The sequence below is a fragment of the Impatiens glandulifera genome, chromosome 6 (assembly GCF_907164915.1).
Source record: "Impatiens glandulifera chromosome 6, dImpGla2.1, whole genome shotgun sequence".
In the NCBI taxonomy this organism is placed as follows: domain Eukaryota; kingdom Viridiplantae; phylum Streptophyta; class Magnoliopsida; order Ericales; family Balsaminaceae; genus Impatiens; species Impatiens glandulifera.
The window spans coordinates 51,769,327-51,790,048 of record NC_061867.1 but is presented as its reverse complement, the minus strand read 5'-3'; the positions used below and the strand labels follow the sequence as shown (position 1 = coordinate 51,790,048).

Here is a 20,722-nt window from a genome sequence, read left to right as displayed (position 1 = left end):
AAACATATTATAAATAAACAATGAATTGAGGTATATGAAAAAAAAACATTGGTATTTTATTATCTCTATCACACTGTACACATGCAAATCTTCTTATAAATTCCAGTCCAACAAAACAATATTACATGTAAATCTATATGGCACAAAGAGGGCTCTCTTGTCTAATTCTTTTTCCTGTATTTTTATTCTCATGTCCAATTCTTTCATCACCGTCCTCCCTGCGAACATCAAAGGTTAATTCGACTATTACGGAAGTGGAGAGGATTATCAAGAGTTTAAACTTGTTTCCTAGTTCTACCGTCAACTCTGGTGACCCTTCTTCCCATCGATTACCCGATGTAGTGTCATCATCATTGGTCGAAAATCAATTCCACCTCCAAGCCCTTGGTGATCCAGGGACATCGATTCAAAATTTGGGTCATTACGCAGGCTATTATCGACTTCCTCACTCGCGTGATGCAAGGTACTTGTCTTTTCTAAAATGCAACATTAACTGAACATTTTATAATGTAATTTAAGAGTCAATATAAGAGACTAAAAGATCATGGGTTGAATTCCCACCAGAATTACTTTGATTAAGGACTGATTCAAAAATTAGGATGGATACGATAAAATGAAGAAAACATTTTGGATTGACTGGGAAAAAATGAAAGAAAAAAAATAACATGTAGGTAAAAGGAAGGATTAGATATGATCTACAAATATTGTCACCAACAAATATTATTAGTAAGTAAACAAACTTGAAAGATAAATAATACTCAAAAATTTATAAAAATATACAAATAACCCTATCAAACCAACCCTAAAAAATAATTATTAGAATCGAAATAATCTAGTCTGATATATTTTTTTGGATTTTCTTATAATTTTTTCAAAAAAACAAAGTTTTGAATTATAATTTTGAAAAAAAAAACATTTTTTTTGGTTGATTAAAGATCAAGGAACCCTTAATTATTTTATCTATCTTGAATAAAAATGAATTTTAAATAATTAAATGAAATGTATATTTTTTTATTTTAATAGAAAAAAATAATTATATAAATAAAATAATAGTTATATTTTAGATAAAATAATTAAAAAATTTAAAGTCCAAATATCAATCAATCTCTCTAATCAAACAATCTCACATAATAAAAAGCACTAAGATCAGGATTGATATATTTTGAATGACCCTATTTTTTGGGGGTTGTTCCAGTTTTACTTAATTAATATATATATATATATATTTGTAATGTATTCAATCATGCATTTACCCTTATTTGGATTTGGTGATTCAGGATGTTTTACTACTTCTTTGAGTCGAGAAGGGGTATGAGGAATGACCCAGTTGTGATATGGTTGAATGGAGGACCTAGAACCAGCAGTTCAATTGGTCTGTTTTATGAAAACGGTCCTTACAAGATTATGAACCAAACTCTTTACTGGAATGACTTTGGTTGGGACCGGGTGTCGAACATAATCTATATCGACCAGCCCATAGGCACCGGTTTCAGCTATAGTTCAAATGAGTCTGATATTTGTACCGATCAAGAGTGTGTTAGCAATGACTTATATGACTTCTTGCAGGTCTAATTTCTTGAGTAACTTCTAATTAAACAAACAATCAAATAAACTAATCTATATTATTGTTATTATCATATATGTAAGGTATTTTTCAATGAACATCCTCAATATTTGAGGAACGACCTCTACATAACAGGACAATCATATGCCGGCCACTATATCCCTGCCTAAGCCTCTCGGATTCGCAATGGAAACAATAACGGAGATGGAGCTCACATTAACCTTCAGGTAATATTTATTAATTAATTGATTGATTAATTTCAGTTCATTCATCAATCTTTTTGTTAACAATTTATTTATACAACAGGGTATTGCTATTGGAAATGGATTGACACACCCTGCTATTCAATACAAGTCATTAATAGATTATGCTTCAAATAATGGACTGATCACAGAAATTGGAGTTAGAAGTGTCGCCAAATTGATACCAAAATGCGAGGAAGACGCAGCTAGATGCAGTAATCTTTCTCTTTTTTACAATATATTTATATATATATTGTCTCAATTTTCATGATCATGTTTTAAAAATAAAATTTAGATGCAAGGATAGGAGGAGGAGGAATCAGTTGTAGGGATGCATATTTTTCTTGTACTGCCATATTCAAACGTTTATTGGGATATTATGGTTATAATAGAAATGTAAGGAATGAATGTTACATTTTATTTATTTTTGTTGTGAGTGTAACGATATCGATGGTGCTTATAGTATTACGACACTCGGAAGGAACGTGTGGGTGAAATGTGTTATGATTTCTCGTATATGGAAAAAATGTTAAATAAGGCATCGGTTAAAATGTCCCTTGGAGTTGGCAATATTCGGTTTGTATCCTTGAGCGATATTGTTTTTGATGCGATGATTAATGATCATATGAGGAATCATGCAATGGAAATTCCTACACTCCTTGAAGATGGAATTAAGGTTTTGATATATGCAGGAGATCGAGATCTCATCATGAATTGGCTAGGTAATTAATTATCAAAACTTTTTTTCTTTCTTTCTTATTAGAACAACTAATTATTAACTTGCAACAAAACTATTTTAGGAATCTATAGGTGGGTTACTACGATGAATTGGCCGGGTCAGAGACAATTCAATAATACTTTCTCAGTTTCATATGAAGTCGATGGTGCTGTGAAGGGAGAACTTAAAGAATATAGACATCTGACATTCCTTAAGGCAAGAAATCAAAGTATATATATATATATATATGTGTTTAATTAATGTTTGAATAATTTGTGTGATCGATCAGGTTCATGACTCGGGGCATATGGTTTCTATGGATCAACCGAAAGCGGCATTGAAGATGCTAGAAAGATGGACACAAGGTACCCGTATGTCAAGAGAAGTATTACTTCAATGAGATTAGATTAATTCATAAATATATGAATATTGTTCTTTGTTACTATTCTATTGCAAACATTAATTTACAAACTATTAAAGTGAGTCATGTATACTCTATTTAATAAAATAAAATAAAATATAGATCAATTTTAAAGTTTATATTTAATTGTTTATTTTTGTCAATGGAGGTTTGGCTCAATCTTGCTTATTTAAGTATTTGAAAAAAATAATAATTATGATTTACTTACAATATGAGGATAAAATTGATCATCCAAAATAGGGTTTAAGACTCTAATTCTAAAGAAAAAAAGGACTTTCAGACCGCTAATATTTTAATTCAAAATAAAAAATAACAGGTTGCAGTTTTCAAAGACTCAAGCATAAATCAAAGATGGACACAAACGATTCAAGCAAATCCTATTTAATTACATAATGAAACCAACTTACAATAGGCTTTTAACGGAATTCAGAATCTTTAGAACATTTCCTAGAACTAAATGATAACCCTAAGAGAAAACGGGGAATTTGATAAAATGATCTTCATAGGAGGGATCATCTAAAAAATAATCCTCCTAAAATGTATTTGCCCGCGACGCTTCCCCCGCGATCGCCAAGAAACGTCGGAGGACGCTTCCCCGCGAGCCCTGACTTACCGGCGATCGCCAAGCAACGCAGGAGGATGCTTCCCCCGCGAGCCCCGACTCCAGCAGCATAGCCGGACCACGAGACCACTGTAGCACGACGACTACTTAAACAATCTTCAATACTTTTCTAATATATTTGAGTTATTTTTCTACCAAAGTAAGTGACAGTTTTATCTTATTAATGTATTCTTATTTGTTGCTATACATATAAAAGTCAATAATATGTGTCAACAATATCAATTCCAGAATATGAATGAAATAAAACACCATGCTACTAATTAATAATATAATTGGTAGAAGAAAAGAGAAAATGATACAGTTTGTAACATTAGTTAGAATGAAGTAACAGCGTTAACTTACACTTACAAAAGTAATAACTAAATGCCAAAGTTTGTTAATCAGTAATAAAGGACCCTCAAAATGTGTTCCAAACAATAATTTTTTTTAATCGTCATGTGTCTAGTGTGAATTCTACTGCTCACTCAGGTCTCAGGGACACTGATTAAGTAAGAATATGTCAATAATAAGTACTGGAAAGCCTGCATGAGATTTAAGTTGATTAGTGACGCAAAGAGGATTTGCATTCTAATCATACAAATCACTCACCCATTGCCCCAAAAGCCAGTTGGGCAACACGACTTTCAGTTACAACATATTGAAGTTCAGTAATAACTGTTCTTTTGTCCTCTTCTAGAACACCGGTCCAGCAACCGTTCAATATAACTATCAATACAAATTACATTGAATTAGGGAATAATGTTAGATTTAGATTGGGGCTAAATCAACTATACACAGTGATATCAAATGTTTCACATCAAGAAACTAAGATTTCTGAAGCTACATCAACAAAACAATATTATCGTGTTGCGTGTTGCGTGGGACGCAACGCAAATTGCGTGGTGGGACGCAAAGTGGAGCGTGGGTTGTAAAACGCAAATTTTCATGGTGCGAATCACACAGTATTACAAACATACCAAACATATTTCATATTTTATTTCAGCTATTGTGTTTTCAGCTAGATGGGAATGAAAAATAATAACATACCCATTCATTTTGATGGCAATGATGCTGGTCGGTTCTACAGTTGCATGCGTCTATGGTCCGACGATGCTGCTGGAGTCGGGGAACCTGTTTTCGTCCTCCGGTGTTGCAGGTGTTGCAGGTGGGTCTCGTTGTCGTCCTCCGGCGTTGCTTGGGGAGTGGGGGAGGCGTCTTTTGTTGCCGGATGAAAAGAGAAAAAATAAGAGAGAAAATGAGAGGAAAAGAGAAAAAAATTAAAAAAAAATTAATAAGGGTAAAATGATCAGAATTTATAAAAAAAAATTATATTTGCAAATACATTTTAGGAGGGTTAGTTTTGAGATGATCTCTTATTTTGAGGGTCATTTGAAAACACTCGCAATAAATTAAGATAAAGATTTGTCTCATTTTCTCGCTCAAGGCTCAAGTGGTCTCCCATTTTTTTTATCTAAGTCGGATCTCTTTTATAGAAGTTTGGAGTCATCCTTTTTTTTAACCAACATATCATTCAAATTTGACGCCACGTAAGATTATTAATTTATTTTTATAATTTGATGTTTGATTAATATATAATTTATATGATTAACATTTAAAAATAAATCACTCTAACTTATATTAAAATAAATTATCCTCAATACCCCATCCTTCTCACTCACTATAATCTGATTCACTATAATCTGATTCAAATTTTAACGATATTCAAACCATAATCACTCTATTCTTCTAATTCAAATTCACATATTTCATCTTATCTTATTTTTTAAGAATTTATTATTATAACTATCATTCCTTTAATTTCTCACTCATATATATCACCATCATTTTATTCTTTATATTATACACTCTAAATTCGCACAAAATGGAACTCAACCCTTATCCGGAATTTGAAATGTTAACGATTTGACCACTTAAAATTGATAAATTCAAATTATAATTATATATATATATATAAAAGACCTTCAAATTAATAATATATATAAATTTATAAAATTAACACTACCCAAATAATTATGACCCTATAACTACTTTCAACTTCTAGAGTTTTAGTTAGAACTAATTGCACGGTTAACTATTACAAAATATCACTTCAAGTACTTACTAATGGAGATATCACTTCTAGTATTCATATATTCTCACTTGATCAACTAATAATCTCATTCACATATTTAATTAATATAATCTCTTATTCTAATCGGGAATCTAAATTATTAATTAGGTGACTTCTCACTTTCGTCAACCAATAAATCTCATTGGCCGGACAATATTGTATAGAGACAACAACATCCATCTCATTCGTATTTTAGAATCTTTTAATTGCGGTAAACTAACATATCCTTATTTTCAACAATCGAATTATTATTTTAAACATTTTGCACCCAACCATATCATCATATTACACACATTTCCTCATACAATCTCAAATCATATTCATTCTACCGAATCGAACTATCATTTCGAGCATTTTGCACTCAATCATCTTATCATATTATAGACCATCTCACTTTTTTGGTCAAGCAACATACTATCTCACTTAGACCAACCAATATATCATTGTTCCCAACCGAACAATAATATCATCTCTTATTATCAATTGACTTCTCATTACTAAACACACTTCAACCAACAAACAATCTTTATTCACCCAACAATTTTTCTCTTTACCGACTTGTTGTTGGGTTATTTGACTGGGCTCCCAACTATGAATTAAAAAAACCAGTCCGTTTAAGAAGTCAAAAAGCTAGAAGCCCAGAAGTTCAGAAACCCAGAAGCTCAGAAGTCTAAAAGCTCAAGAGTCCTTTTATATTAAATAAGGGCAGGATTGTCTTATTGGAAAAAGATTCTTGAGCTGTCCTCGTTCTGCTATAAAAGGTGGAGGAAGTGACTTGTCAAAACATATCTTAAAGTCATCTAGCATACACTTTTAGAAAGATAGTGAGATCTCTTCTTTATTTAGCTCTTATCTTCATTTGTTTTGTATTTAACATTTGATTATAGTGAAGCTTCTTTTGAACAAAAGTCATGTGGTTTTACTCATTAATTTGAGGAGCTTTTCCACGTTAAATTGTTGGTGTTCTTGTTTCATTTATATTTCTTTTTTATGTTTGTTGTTTCTCGCTCCTAAAGATCCAATCAAGTGGGGAATAGTTTATTATCACAAGTGTGGTGATTATTCCGTTTTATTCCCAACACTTGTTACCATATTTTTACTTGACTAACAAATATATCCATTGTCTTCTCAACAGAAATATCATTTCGAACATTTTACACCTAATCATCTCATCATATTATAGACCTCCTTATTTTGGCCACAACTAACATATCCCTTATTCTTCAATTGAACTATTATTTCGAATAATTTGCATCCAACCATCTCATCATTACAAACATTTTCTCGTACTATCACTTTGATCAACTACATAACCTTATTCCTTAACTAAACCCTCGTTTCAAACATTTTGCACTCAACCATCTTATCATATCACAAACCTTCTCACTTTGGCCAACTAACATAGCGTCTCATTTCGACCAACCAATATACCTTTGTTCCCCATCCTAACAAAATTATATTATCTTATTCTCAATCAACATCTTATTACTAATCTCACAACTTCACACTTCAACCTCTTTCTCCTTACTGACCTCTTACCACTTTTTTACTTTGACTAACCAACAAATCAATTTTTTCTCAACCGAACATATCATTTCGAGCATTTTACACATAACCATATCATCATATTACATGCCTCGTCATTTCGACCACAACTAACATATCTTTTATTATTTAATTGAACTATTATTTCAAACATTTTGCATCAAACCATCTTATCATTATAATTATTTCCTCTTACTATCACTTTGACCAACCATATAACTTTATTCCTCAACCAAACTATCATTTCAAAATTTTACACTCAACCATCTCATCATATTACAAATACGCTCACTTCGTCCAACTAACATAGCATCTCAATTCGAAAAACCATTATACTTGTTAGTTGTTCATCAACCGAATAATCATATTATCTCTTATTCTCAGTCGACCTCTCATTACTAATATCGTTACTCCATACTTTGGTCAACCAACCAAACTATTATTTCAAACATTTTGCACCGAACCATATCATCATATTGCACACCTTCTCATTTCGGCCAACCAACATATATCATTGTTCATTTCAAAATTAGAGTTATACAAAGAGAATTTAGGCTCACCAAAAGCCTAAACAACTACTAATGATCCGTTTACAGAATTCCTAAACCAACTTTAAACTTTTAATTCACTATCTCCCCAATGTTCAGAAATCCCAAAATGCTTGAAACTATATAAATGGTGAAATTAAGATTCTAATTTCCTCGTCTTTTCCTTCTTTTTTGTCCTCACTTGGTTGCTCGGATCATTTCCAATTTTGAATGTAGGGATTTGGTAGAGAAAATGGGGAGATCCATTCTTTGGGTCTTCATTCATCAGATATAACAAATCAAATTGTCGGGAGAAGAGAAGTTAAAAGATTGGGCAAAGAAGAAAGGAACTTGGACTTTCCTTTTTTTCTTCTTTTACAATTTCTTTGTCAACATCTTAACTTCATTTTATATTGATAAAATTGTAAGACATATCCAAAATTTGTTTCTTTTACTATATCTAAAATTGTTGAGGATATTATTAGAATAAAGATAACATAAAAAATAACCATAATATATGTTTTATTTTGTTTCGAAATTAAATGCATTAAAGTTAGAATTACATTAATATATTCTCATGTATTTAATTTGAATTTTCTTATCCACATTCAAGTTAATTTGATGTGAATTACAGTTGTGTAAATGGAAATTTAGTCTCTATATGAAATCACATCATATTGTGTGTAAGAAAATAAAAGATTAAAACAAAACAATAACATAAATAGTGATCACTTAGCAAATACTTTAGGGTGTGTTTGGTAACCCTGAAATTGGTATTAGAATTGAAATTGGAGTTGGGGGATTCAATTCCAATTCTTAAGACCCTTTAATATTAAGAATTTAAATTAGAATTCTAGTGGAGATGAATCTATTGTAATTTATATATAGTTCTCAATTGTACTATTTTTATCTCGGAATTGTAATTCCATTTTTTTTAATGTTTTTTCAAAATAAATAAATAATTATTTTATCATTTAAAACAAGATTAAAGTTTTCAATCGTTATATGTTTTTGAATTTAGGATGTTAAAATATTGAACCAGTGCCTTTTTTTAATCTAGTAAGTTAACATTTTGAATTATATATATATATATATTTAATTTATGAAATTAACATGTTGAACCGATATTTATTTTTGAATTTAGGAAGCTAAAATGTCTAACCGATATTATTTTTTAATCTATGAAATTAACATGTTAAACCGATATTTTTCAATGAAAATTGAAACTTAGAAAAACATTATTGACACTCTATTATCCTAATTGGTTGTGTCCAACCAATATTTTAATAAAATAGATAATATATATTAAAATTAATTTTATTTTTCAAACATAGGAATTTAGATTTAATTAAAATTCTACGAAAAAACATAGGAATTGAATTGTAATTCATTGTCAATTCTAATGAAATTGGAATTAGAATTTCAATGCCAATTACAAATTCTAATTCCACTCATCCAATCATACCCTAAAAGATTATAAATTAACGAAGTTGTAGAAATTACAGATGTTGCACCTGAAAGAAAATCACTAAAGAAAGTGGTGCATAAGAGAATACATATTTGAGTATTGTTTGTTCTAAGATTAATTTAACTTCGATACTTAGATGCGTTTGATGGTAAACTTTAGTGTTATTATCTAAACTAAGTGTGTCGATGTACGATTGAGTTAGTTGTCAAAAGTCAATTGATGATGAACGAAACATTGGTGTGGACATTGCCAATTCAAATTAAAGATGAGGAAATATTTTAGATACTCTTTGTTTAAAAGTTGAGTTAGTTGTCAAAATTCAATTGATGGTGAAAAAAATATCGTCGTGGACATTGACAATTCAAATTAAAGATTAAGAAATAAATAAATATCTTAGATACTCTTTATTTGAAAGTTGAGTTAGTTGTTAAAAGTCAATTGATGGTGAAAGAAACATCATTGTGGGCAATTAAAATTCACATTAAAGATGAAGAAATAAGGAACTACTTTAGATACTCTTTATTTAAAAACAAACATTTATGACATATCTCCATATAATGAATTTATTTGGAGAGAATAATTAAAAACTACAACTTATATATGGGTTAAAGTTTCAATTAAGACAACTAGTAAATTTTTTTAGGGTTGTCTAGTTAAAGTCATGCCTTATACGTTCAAAGGAAAGTAAACTGGACTAAATAATTGACAGATCTTAATTGTTGGATATTCTAAAATATCTATAGAGTCAAATTTATTCTAGTAAGTACTTCAAAATTAACCTTAAAAATAAATAAATATAAAACACTTATTAAACAATAGTCTAATGTATGCTCAAGATACTATGCATCAAGAAATTAAGTATATTTATGATGTTGGAAAAACTACTTAAAAGATCCTAATTGGTAGAAAGAAACCAAACAAGCAATGTAAAATTTGAAGAACAAAATATTACATACTCATATAGTGAAATTGAATCGGATATAAATCATTTGGTATTTTGATTCGAATTTTTTTGATACTGAAATAGTCAGAAATTTGTGTCACATAATTTTAGTTTAATTTCTAGTTGAAAAAAATAATTTTGTAAGAGTATTAAGAAGACACACTAATTATTTTAACATGATGGTATAATTTATTAGGTGTTTTGTGGCATTCAATTAAAGAATATTACTTCAAAATTTTGTCATGGGGTTGCATATTATGAATCATATAGAAAGACCACTATAAATATTACGTGACAATAATTTATAGTCTTTTACTTTAAGAGTAATATGTGTCTAACTAAGCCAAACTATTTGACAACTAAAGATTTCAGATTGTTTATTTATCTATTGAGCTTGTTTGGACAAACTCTAAATTACGGTTTCGTTCTCTAAATATTTGTTATATGAAGTCTTTCATGAACATATGGTTCATATGAATATTGTATATTTAAATGATATACAGTTTTAGTGAGAGTTTGTATTCTGATCCTTGTATAGATATAATTTAGAATTTATATGCACATTAAAGATTTTGTTTATAAATAATCAAGATTTTTTTTTGGGAAAAACGACTTAGAGTCATTTTATTAAAAATTCCAAAAAATGGGAAAAAAACCACGAGTTTAAGAGATCATTCTAGACAGGCCTAGAATGATTTTGAAGTCGTAACATTCTAAGTAAAACCTAAAAAGCTAACAACGTAAATGAATTATCTAATAATGCATTCAATTCTAGTGAGTTTAAAAAACGGTAAATTCCAGTTCCTACAGATATTCCAGTTCTGCTCCGTGCTTGGAATTCTTGTCCACGTTCCTGCGAGGGCGCTGCAATCCGATACAATATCATTCCATAACTTTTCAATGCTCCTGCGGGTTCTGTCAATATCATTCTTGTCCACGTTGCCAAATGTTATACACCACTGCTTTAAAGCTGCACTTGAACACGCTTGTTGCAAATCTATTTCCCTTGGCTTTGAGTAGTGCTGCATCTTTGATTTCATTCTATTCGCTCGGGAAACTAATCATCTTCAGACTTTTATAAAATCTATCCCAAAGCTCTGAAGTAATACAGAAACTCCCGAATAGGTGATCTATGGTTTCTTCATTTTCTCTACATAGAAGACAGTTCGTGTCCGGGATGCTCATATACTTACTGATACGATCACGAGTGTTGAGTCTTTCCTAGAAGGCGAGCCATAAGATGAACTGGTTTCTAGGGATAATCTTCGTTGACCATACAAGAGGAGCCCATTCTACTTTCTGTGCTTTTTCCTGAGTTACCTCCAATATTTTCTTCAATACCAGTTTCCCATTGTTCTCAGCTTTCCATTCATGAATATCTGGTCTGTCGTGTAGTTGTATATTACTTATATCATCAAGTATCCTCTGTCCTTGTGGATTTCTTCTCAGGAGTGAGTCCCAATTTTTGTCTTTAATGTCTTTGATTTTTGCTTCTGTGCAGTCCCTTTTGATGCGGGTATTTTGAAACTCCTCCTTGTGGATGATAGGCTGGTTTTCGAACCAAGGGTCGTGCCAGAATAGAGTGCATTTCCTGTCCCCTAGCCGGATGTCATAAAGATCTGCAATATCGCTTCTTAGTTTAAGAATCTTTTTAGAGACCAGCTCATACCTTCATGAATTTTGCAGGTCCAGATGCTGGTTTCGTATTTCATAAACCTCGTATGCACCCATTTGATCCATAGTGACTCCTGATTGTGCTCTAAAGCCCACAGATACTTGAAGGTGAGAGCCTTGTTCCACTCGATACAGTTCTTCAAGCCGATGCCTCCCTCGTCCTTCGGTTTGTAGAGGCCTTCCATTTGACTTTTTTCCTCCTCTTCCGCTACTGCCCCAGATAAAGTTCCTCATCAGTGTATCGAGCTCCTTCATTACCTTCTTCAGAATGACCATTTGCTGCACCCAGTAGCCAACTATGCCCATGACCACTGTTTTGATAAGTTCGATCCTCCCTGCAAATGAAAGTTTTTTCGCTGCCCAGCTAGATATCGTGTTTTTTACCTTTTTAATCAGCGGCTTGCAGTGTGAGATCTTAATCTGCTTCGCGGTTAACGAAATTCCTAAGTACCTTACGGGAAAACTTCCTTCCTTGATGCCCATGATGTTGAAGATGTCCTGTTTCGTTTTGTCATTTACGCCTCCATAAAATGCCACACTTTTTCTTTCGTTAATAGTTAAACTTGTAACCTCAGAAAAGAACGTTAGTGCAACCCTAATAGTTTCAATGAAATCAATTTCTGCGTGTGCTAGAATGAACAAATCGTCAGCAAAGCATAAATGGGTTACCTCCTCTACCTCATAGAATGGGTGAAAGATGTATGGACGATTCTTTCGGAACATCGCGAAGATGCTCTCAAAGATCGCCATGATAGCTACGAAAAGGTAAGAAGAGAGGGGGTCCCTTTGTCTTACCCCGTTTTCACCCTTGAAATAGCCTCCGTGGACTCCATTAACACTAACAACAAAGTAGGATGATGAAACGCACTGCATAATCCAATCAATAAAAATCATAGGAAAAGAAGATACAACCAGAAAGTCTCGAATGACTTCCCATCTAACAAAGTCGAAAGCTTTCTTGATATCTATTTTGAAAGCCACTCTCGGGGATATTTTCTTATTCCCGTAGCCTTTTAAAAGGCTCTGCATGAGAAAAATATTATGAGAGATTATCATACCGGGGAACAAAAATCAAGATTTGATTATAAAGAAATCAAGATTATAAGGATTTTCAGATTGATCTCTATAAGGAATAAATGAGTATCAATTGGTATTAAAAATGTTAAAGATCACACTTCATGTTAATCTACACTACACACCCATATTTGATCTATGTCATTTGTTTGTATTGGCACGTGTGACTATTGAGGGTTTAACTACAAATTAATGTAAAATCGTTTTATTCATATATTGATATAATTGATAAACGAGATTGATATAGATGTATTTGGAAATTATAACAATATTTTTAGTTCATAAGGTTATAATATACATTTGAAGGATATATATATATATATATATGACCCAAGTGGAAGATTCTTGGAATTAATTACAATATTTGGGTGCATAATAAAAATGGGGACAAATTTGTGAAGAAGTAGAAATACCATTAACTATTTCCTTGATGGGTTGAATAATAGATAAGTATATTATGGATGATAGATCCTAAACTCATATAGATAGCTTACTTATTATGTTACTCTCATTACACTAAGGGTAGAGGCTTGTTCACTCTTAAGAACACTGAAGTGTTATCGATAGAGAGTTGGAAGACTTAAACCCTACCCACATTAGATATTTCGATCCAAGTCCAGATCCAGAACTAAGAGATTCAAGATAAAGAGAAGAACCGAAAACAACGTAGAACGACTTAATGAACCGTTCATCATTTAAAATTCAAGTAAGTAACTAAAATTTATCTTAATTTATCGACGTATAGTATTAAGATTATTGAATAAAGAATAAAGATCTAGATTAAATATTTTGACCGTTAGATCAAATTAGAGACTATGATTTATATAAATAGTTAACCTAGGTCATTTAGAACAAGAAGTTGAAGAGAGAAGACAGCTAGAGAGAAAGTTAGAGAAACTTGAGTGGTAGGTCGTCGTAAAAATCCTCAAATTGTATAGGAGCTTGTTAGGGTCTAAGATCAAGGCCTCGGTCCTAGAATAAATTCCAGCAACGTTCCTCGGCACCCGGTCTCGGTTTTAGTGTGCACATGGGCCATATTTCTGTTTTGTTGTATTATTATTTTGTTTTGCTTTCTTTTCTATTTTACAAACTGAATTCTGTTATTCTTTTAAAGTTGTTGTAACCGAATATTATGGGGCAAGACATCACCTATATAAGGCTGATCTTTCTCAAGGACCCATGAATAGAATGATGAAGATATGACTTCGCCCCTATTCGTCTATTATTATTATTATGGACTGTTTGGTATAGACCAACAGTAATTCTCTTCGCACCCTTGATTCTTCTATCTCTTCCCCCCAAATTCTCTATCGAAACCCTTCCGCTGCCCTTTGATTGTAGAATTTCACCGGTCTTATAGATCAAGAACGTGATTCTTGAACCCAAAACACACCTTACGAAACAAGTCGTAACATTCTTGGTATTAGAGAAAGACGATTCTCAAATGAAAGAAACCAGATAGCAGCAAAGATGGATGATCTTAAGACCCTACTCGAAGGGCTGACCCATCAATATGCCTCCATGAATGCTGCCCTGCAACAAAATATGACCAAACAAGCTGCCTTGCACAATGCCTTTCAGCAAAATATGGACAGAAGGTATGCTGCTGGAAAAAGATTGACAACCATTGAAAAAGGTGCGTTTAATAATGGCCAAGATCCCGGCACCCGACCCTATAATGTTATTTCTTGCTACCTTCCTCCAACCCGGCTCACAAATGTTAGTATTCCTGAATTTGATGGGACTGATTTGGAGGGCTGGCTCTTATTTGCCGAGCAAATTTTTAGGGAAAGGAAGACGAATGATGCCACAAAGCTGGACATTGTCCGCACTCACTTCTCAAAAGAGGCAAGAACGTGGCATGAATCATATTTGCAGAATCGCAACCATATGGAAGCATTGACGTGGCATAAATTCAAGAAAGATCTCTTGCTGCAATTCGGTCGCAGGCCCTTGTACAATGTCAAACCGCCGCTGCTGCCCAAACCATGCATTGTTAACACGGTCTGGCCGAGCACAAAATGGGAGCTCAATCATAGGTGCAAATCCAGATTGTTCATGGCCCCGACTAATCAGCAATAAGTTCAAGAACTCGTTCAAGAACCTGTCCAAGAATCAGATTTTTATGACCCACCTTTGGTGCTTGAGACAAGGGACGAACGTGTCATTATCTTGCACACTTTCTCGGTCCAGCAAGGTGCCCCTCGGTCGCGGGTCAACATAATACAAGGCAGCCAGCTAGAAAAGGCCTTGGAAAATCACAATGTTGCTGCCATGGTACAAATAAACAGCAAGAACGAATGCCAAAGTGTTTCACTTGTTTTTGAAGACGTTGCTGAAAATTTTCAAAAAATAATCAAAGGGCTAACCCAGCAACCCAACAACCCAACAACCGAACACCAGCCAGGAAGGTAGTCGGAAGACATGGCTATGTTGTTGTGCATGTGTTGCTGGTCTGGATAAAAGACTGGGCTTGGTTATTTGAAGACATTCTAGAGTATGCCCGGAAGAAAGATGACCCTTTTGCTGCACTTGGCGTGCTGGGCCGAAGGAAGGACTGGTCGTGGAGCAGGAAGACCGAAGGCTTCTAAGAATTGCGGTCCTAGACTCCGACACTTGCGGGACTTGCTGAAGTCCGACCGAAATTTTTGAAATATTGAGCATGCGCATTACAGGTTCGGCAGACTCGGCAGACCATGGTCTTATTTCGTCGAGGGCGATGAATTTTGAAGGGGGAGATAATGTTAGGGTCTAAAATCAAGGCCTCGGTCCTAAAATAAATTCCAGCAACGTTCCTCGGCACCCGGTCTCGGTTTTAGTGTGCACATGGGCCATATTTCTGTTTTGTTGTATTATTATTTTGTTTTGCTTTCTTTTCTATTTTACAAACTGAATTCTGTTATTCTTTTAAAGTTGTTGTAACCGAATATTATGGGGCAAGACATCACCTATATAAGGCTGATCTTTCTTCCCCAAGGACCCATGAATAGAATGATGAAGATATGACTTCGCCCCTATTCGTCTATTATTATTATTATGGACTGTTTGGTATAGACCAACAGTAATTCTCTTCGCACCCTTGATTCTTCTATCTCTTCCCGCAAAATTGTCTATCGAAACCCTTCCGCTGCCCTTTGATTGTAGAATTTCATCGGTCTTATAGATCAAGAACGTGATTCTTGAACCCAAAACACACCTTACGAAACAAGTCGTAACAGAGCTCTATAAGCTTGATATTGGGGGATAAGAAGTTGCTAGAAGGTCATAGAAAGATTTTTTTTTTAGAAACAACTTAGCGCTATTTCATTAAAAAGGTCAAAAGTGGGAGAGGGTCAAAATCAAAGCCAGATAATCCCTAGCTTTGATCAAAGGATGACAAACAATGACCCTCGAGTATCTGATTGTAAACAAATAAACAAATAAAGATTACAGTAACAAACAACAAAAAAAAGCATACAAGACCTACAGTTTTAAAATTTTGATTTTGTTATGAGCTTCCTCTTTAACTACTCTTACTCTAATTTAGAATCCCAATTTGCATTCCTCAAAACCTAATATGTATTCCTCGAATTCCAGTGATTATATCTACGTCACATCCTCACTTGTTTGGCTTTAGGCTTTACAATTGGTGATTGAACTATTGCATATGATGATGTTTGTTTGTGAGATGCACATTCATTGGCTTCAACTTTGCCTAAGTTGCTTCATTCTACTTTCATAGTCTCATTTCACTTTCCTCCACTGATTTTCTATCACTTCCATATTCTAATTTTCTATTACTTTCATACCTTGATTCTTCACATTTTTCTTCCTCTAATTCTTCTTCTTCTTTATCTAATTCTTCATCTTATCCTTCCAAAAAAACTCTGGCCAAAATGGGATCAAACACATAGCTCGTAAACACACTTAACCATTTAACCTAACGTAAAACTTGTTGTCTGACGAGCTCCAACCTAGGACCTCTCAAGGAAGCTGGGGATATCCAACTCTTGTTGCTTCTAGGCTAGTTGAGAACTTGATTAAATTTCGTTCTAAAGTTCTTGAGTTCATAACTGTCTCATTTCTTTGTAATTTCTTCTAATATATCAAAACTAACGAAACATCATAATCTAAATTTTCCTATATTTGAACTTCGGTTGAAATTTTCAAATTGTCTCCTTCAATTGTAAGCTTGAAAGAGATGATCTAGAATCATCTTATAATCGATTTGGAAAACTTTTGTAGAATACAATCATCGTTGTGTTGAAGTTTGAGCACCTGCATACAAATTCTTGAAAATGGTTAATTATTTCTTAAGTGTTGACTAGAGTTATCTAATTATTCTTGTACAATTTGAGCTCATTAATAGATTCCTATGATGATTTTAGGTTGATTAGAGCAGGAATTACTATACTATAATCATGTTTGTGAGAATTGATAATATGTTGGTCACCTTCTTCATTGCTCTGACAAAGCTCTAGATTAGGCCATAGGTCGAATTAGGCCTTCTAACTTGCTCATACATATTCTAAATCAATTATTAAGTTCGTTTGTGGCTTTAGAAATCTTTATAATCAATTCAACGAATTCTAATGTTAAGGCTTAATATTTGGATAAAATTTGAAATTCAGCTTGATTTCTAGGCATTGTTGGATGTTGTGATTATGTGTTCTTCATTGGGATTTAATCACCCAACCCTTTGTATCTAATGTATATTCCTTAGCCGATGTACCAATTATGATTTTATGGTCATGTAAACCACTTTAGATGTAAAACCAGCTTTAAAGGGTGTTTAAGGCTTGTTTGATTTTGGACATTTGGACATTTCGATTTCATAAGCAGCCATTATCTATGCTTAATTAATTTATAAAATCTAAAACATATAAATGAAATGGAATAATATATATAATTATTCTATAAAAAAATTAATAAAAATTTAATTTTGGACAGGTTTAAATTTGTGTTTCCTTTCAGCCTTCTCGTTATTAATGCTTTGTCAAGTAAATTATATTGTTAGTCTAATCTAAAGATAAAAACATCATAGACATCCTATAGAAACAAAATAAACGTAATGTTTTTAAATGTAGGTTATATTCTTAGATGAATAACTCAGGTTTGGAATCAAAATAAAAGTGTAATAATTTTTCGCGTTTCGAAAGGTCAATTGTTTCATAGTATAGACTCTCCATTTGGACGGGCATGTGGGTCATAGCGCCAAAGGACTTTTACCACACGTAACTATGCATCGAGCCCAAAAGAATTTCTAAAAAAAATATTTCTTAGTTTCTCTCAGAGCAAACTAAGTGGTGATTCTTAAAAAGAGACAAATTCATGTCTATATATCGCTAAGTTCTACTTCTATTCCACATCACAATTTAAGACGAGACAATTTCTGAGAGAGTCGATCTCTTGTTAAGTATTATAAGATTCAAGAGGAAGATAATTCACGTAACTTAACAAGGTAATCGACTAAAACATATTCTTAAAATTGTACGGATCGAGCTTATAATTTCGGCTCATCATCCCACTTCTCAAGATTCGAGAGGAATATAAGGTATATGGTCAACCAATTTAGGATCACAAAAACCGCCCTTAAAGACAAAGTAAAAATGTTTTAGAATCGGAAACCTTTTAAAAAATTAAAAAAGAAGACGTACAAATTATTTATAGTCACAATGAAAATTAAGAGAAAAATTATCTTCGTTTTAATGATTTTTATTATTTTATTATTTTTAAATTTTATTAAAATTATTTTTAAAAAAATTGAATGCATAAATAACAAAATAAATAAAACTGAAAATAAAATACAAAGAGCTTAAAGTTCAAATCTTATTTAATAAAAAATAAATAAATTTAACCCTCAAGTAGTAATAATATTTTTTATTATATTGTAAAATATTTGAGTTTAGTAATATTACACGTAATATATATTATATAGTCCAATCATTCTATTAAGTAATTTTTTTTAGGAGAACAAATTTGTTAACTAATAAAATAATAATAATATAGTTATATCTCAACTTTATTTTATTTTTGGAAAAACAGTTTAACACCATTTTATTAGAAAACTCAAAAGTGGAAAGGGTCAATAATCAAAACTAGACAAACCCTAGTTTTGATTATAAGATGACAAACAAATACCCAAAAGTTTCTGAATGGTGGCAGTCAAATCACATTACAAAACACATATTATAATAAACAAAGACTACAATCTAGCTATCCCAACCTATGTTGTCTCCATATCCGTCTTTTGACCATATTGCCTTCTTCCATGTCCCATTCTTCTCGCGTTCTTCATTAAGGGAGATTGAATTGAAGCTGATGATTATGTTTGTATGCTCTTATTGTTTAATCTTCCTCTATATGAACTCGTACTAACATAATAAAATGTATTCTTCTTTAAGATTTTAGAGTTTTTGTCACTACTTTTCTCAATTTCAGTTTTACGTGTTTAAGGATCAACAACCTTAGTTTCCTCTGTGTTTTTCTTCTCTATTGTATCTTTGATTTCATTTTATGTCTCTTCATCTTCATTGTCTTTAGGTTTATCTTCTTTAGTATCCTCTATTTCATCAGTTTCATTGATTTCTTCATTATTTGATTCTACCTTGCTTTCTTCCTCTACATAATTACTTTCTTTCTTCTCTGATTCTTCCTTGATTTCTTTCTCTGTATTTTTTTCCTTGTTGATTTTCTTTAACTTCCCCAATATGCTCTTTGATTCTTGATTCTTCCGTTTCATTTTTCTGTTTTTCTTCTTCTTGGACTTTAAAGATTTTATGTTCTTTCTCAACTGCTTTTTCACATTTAGTGCTAGCATGTTGAAAAGTATTACAGAAAATACATTTGTCTGGCCTCCATTCATATGAGATTTCCAAGATTGTAGAGTACTTCAATGCTGTCATGTTCCTTTCCTATCAACTACTGTCATATTCTTTGGCAGCGTACTTCGAGGATGCACTTCAATGTTTATTCTAGCAAAGGTAAGTTGTTGTTCTCCTTCTGTAATTGGGTCCATATATAATGATTTTCTTAATAAACTTGCAAAATGACTTAAAGCTTCTCTAGAAAAGGTTCAATTTTTCAGACCATCTCTCCATCTTCATACAATTTGATCCAATATAAGTATACCCATATTTCAGAATATCATTCAAGTTTGATTACTTCTTGAACTGCAGAAAATAGAGATCTTGTATATTTGTAGAAATCTTAATTAGTCATGTCTGCTCCCAATGTTTCATTAAGGCTTCCTTGGTGACTAAAAATGATACTCTATTCATCCCTATGTAGTTTTCAACCACTATATTTTCCCATTATTTAACACATTTTCCCTCCACTTCAGTTGGCAATTTAAATTCAAAAAAAAATTGAGTACCTCCACTTTTGTTTTAACATTGCTCAAGTAGATTTTTTCTTTTATAAGCATGATCCTCTGTTTTCTTTTTTGTGTTATTTTTCCAGACCTCGTTTACTCTCTATCTAGAATTGCTCCTGATAGTATAAGTCTTTGATTTAGGGGACTTCATTAGCTCCCTCATTGTTTCAACTAACCAGTTTACTATCTTTTCATACGCTTCCTTCTGTAGTAAATTACAGTCCTTAAGATAGTGTACATTCAATTGGACGGTTGTTTGCTGCATTTTTCTTTGTTGAGCACAATCTCCCCTTTCTTTGCGTGCATCTGGAGCTTTGTGATATGGTTTTTAAGTCCAAAGAGATTTGTTCTTTTATTGTAACCAACCTTCCAAATTCCTTCTTTTTTACCCTATCTTGTTGCTACATTTTCTTCAGAATTTTTATTTGCAATTGGTTCCTGACCTTTGTTGCATTCCTGT

General features: G+C 32.4%; 1 pseudogene; it reads left to right on the top strand.

Annotated features, from left to right (window-relative positions):
• Nucleotides 1-137: 137 nt before the first annotated feature.
• On the top strand, nucleotides 138-2,924 carry LOC124943823 (annotated as a pseudogene).
• The last annotated feature ends 17,798 nt before the right edge of the window (nucleotides 2,925-20,722 follow it).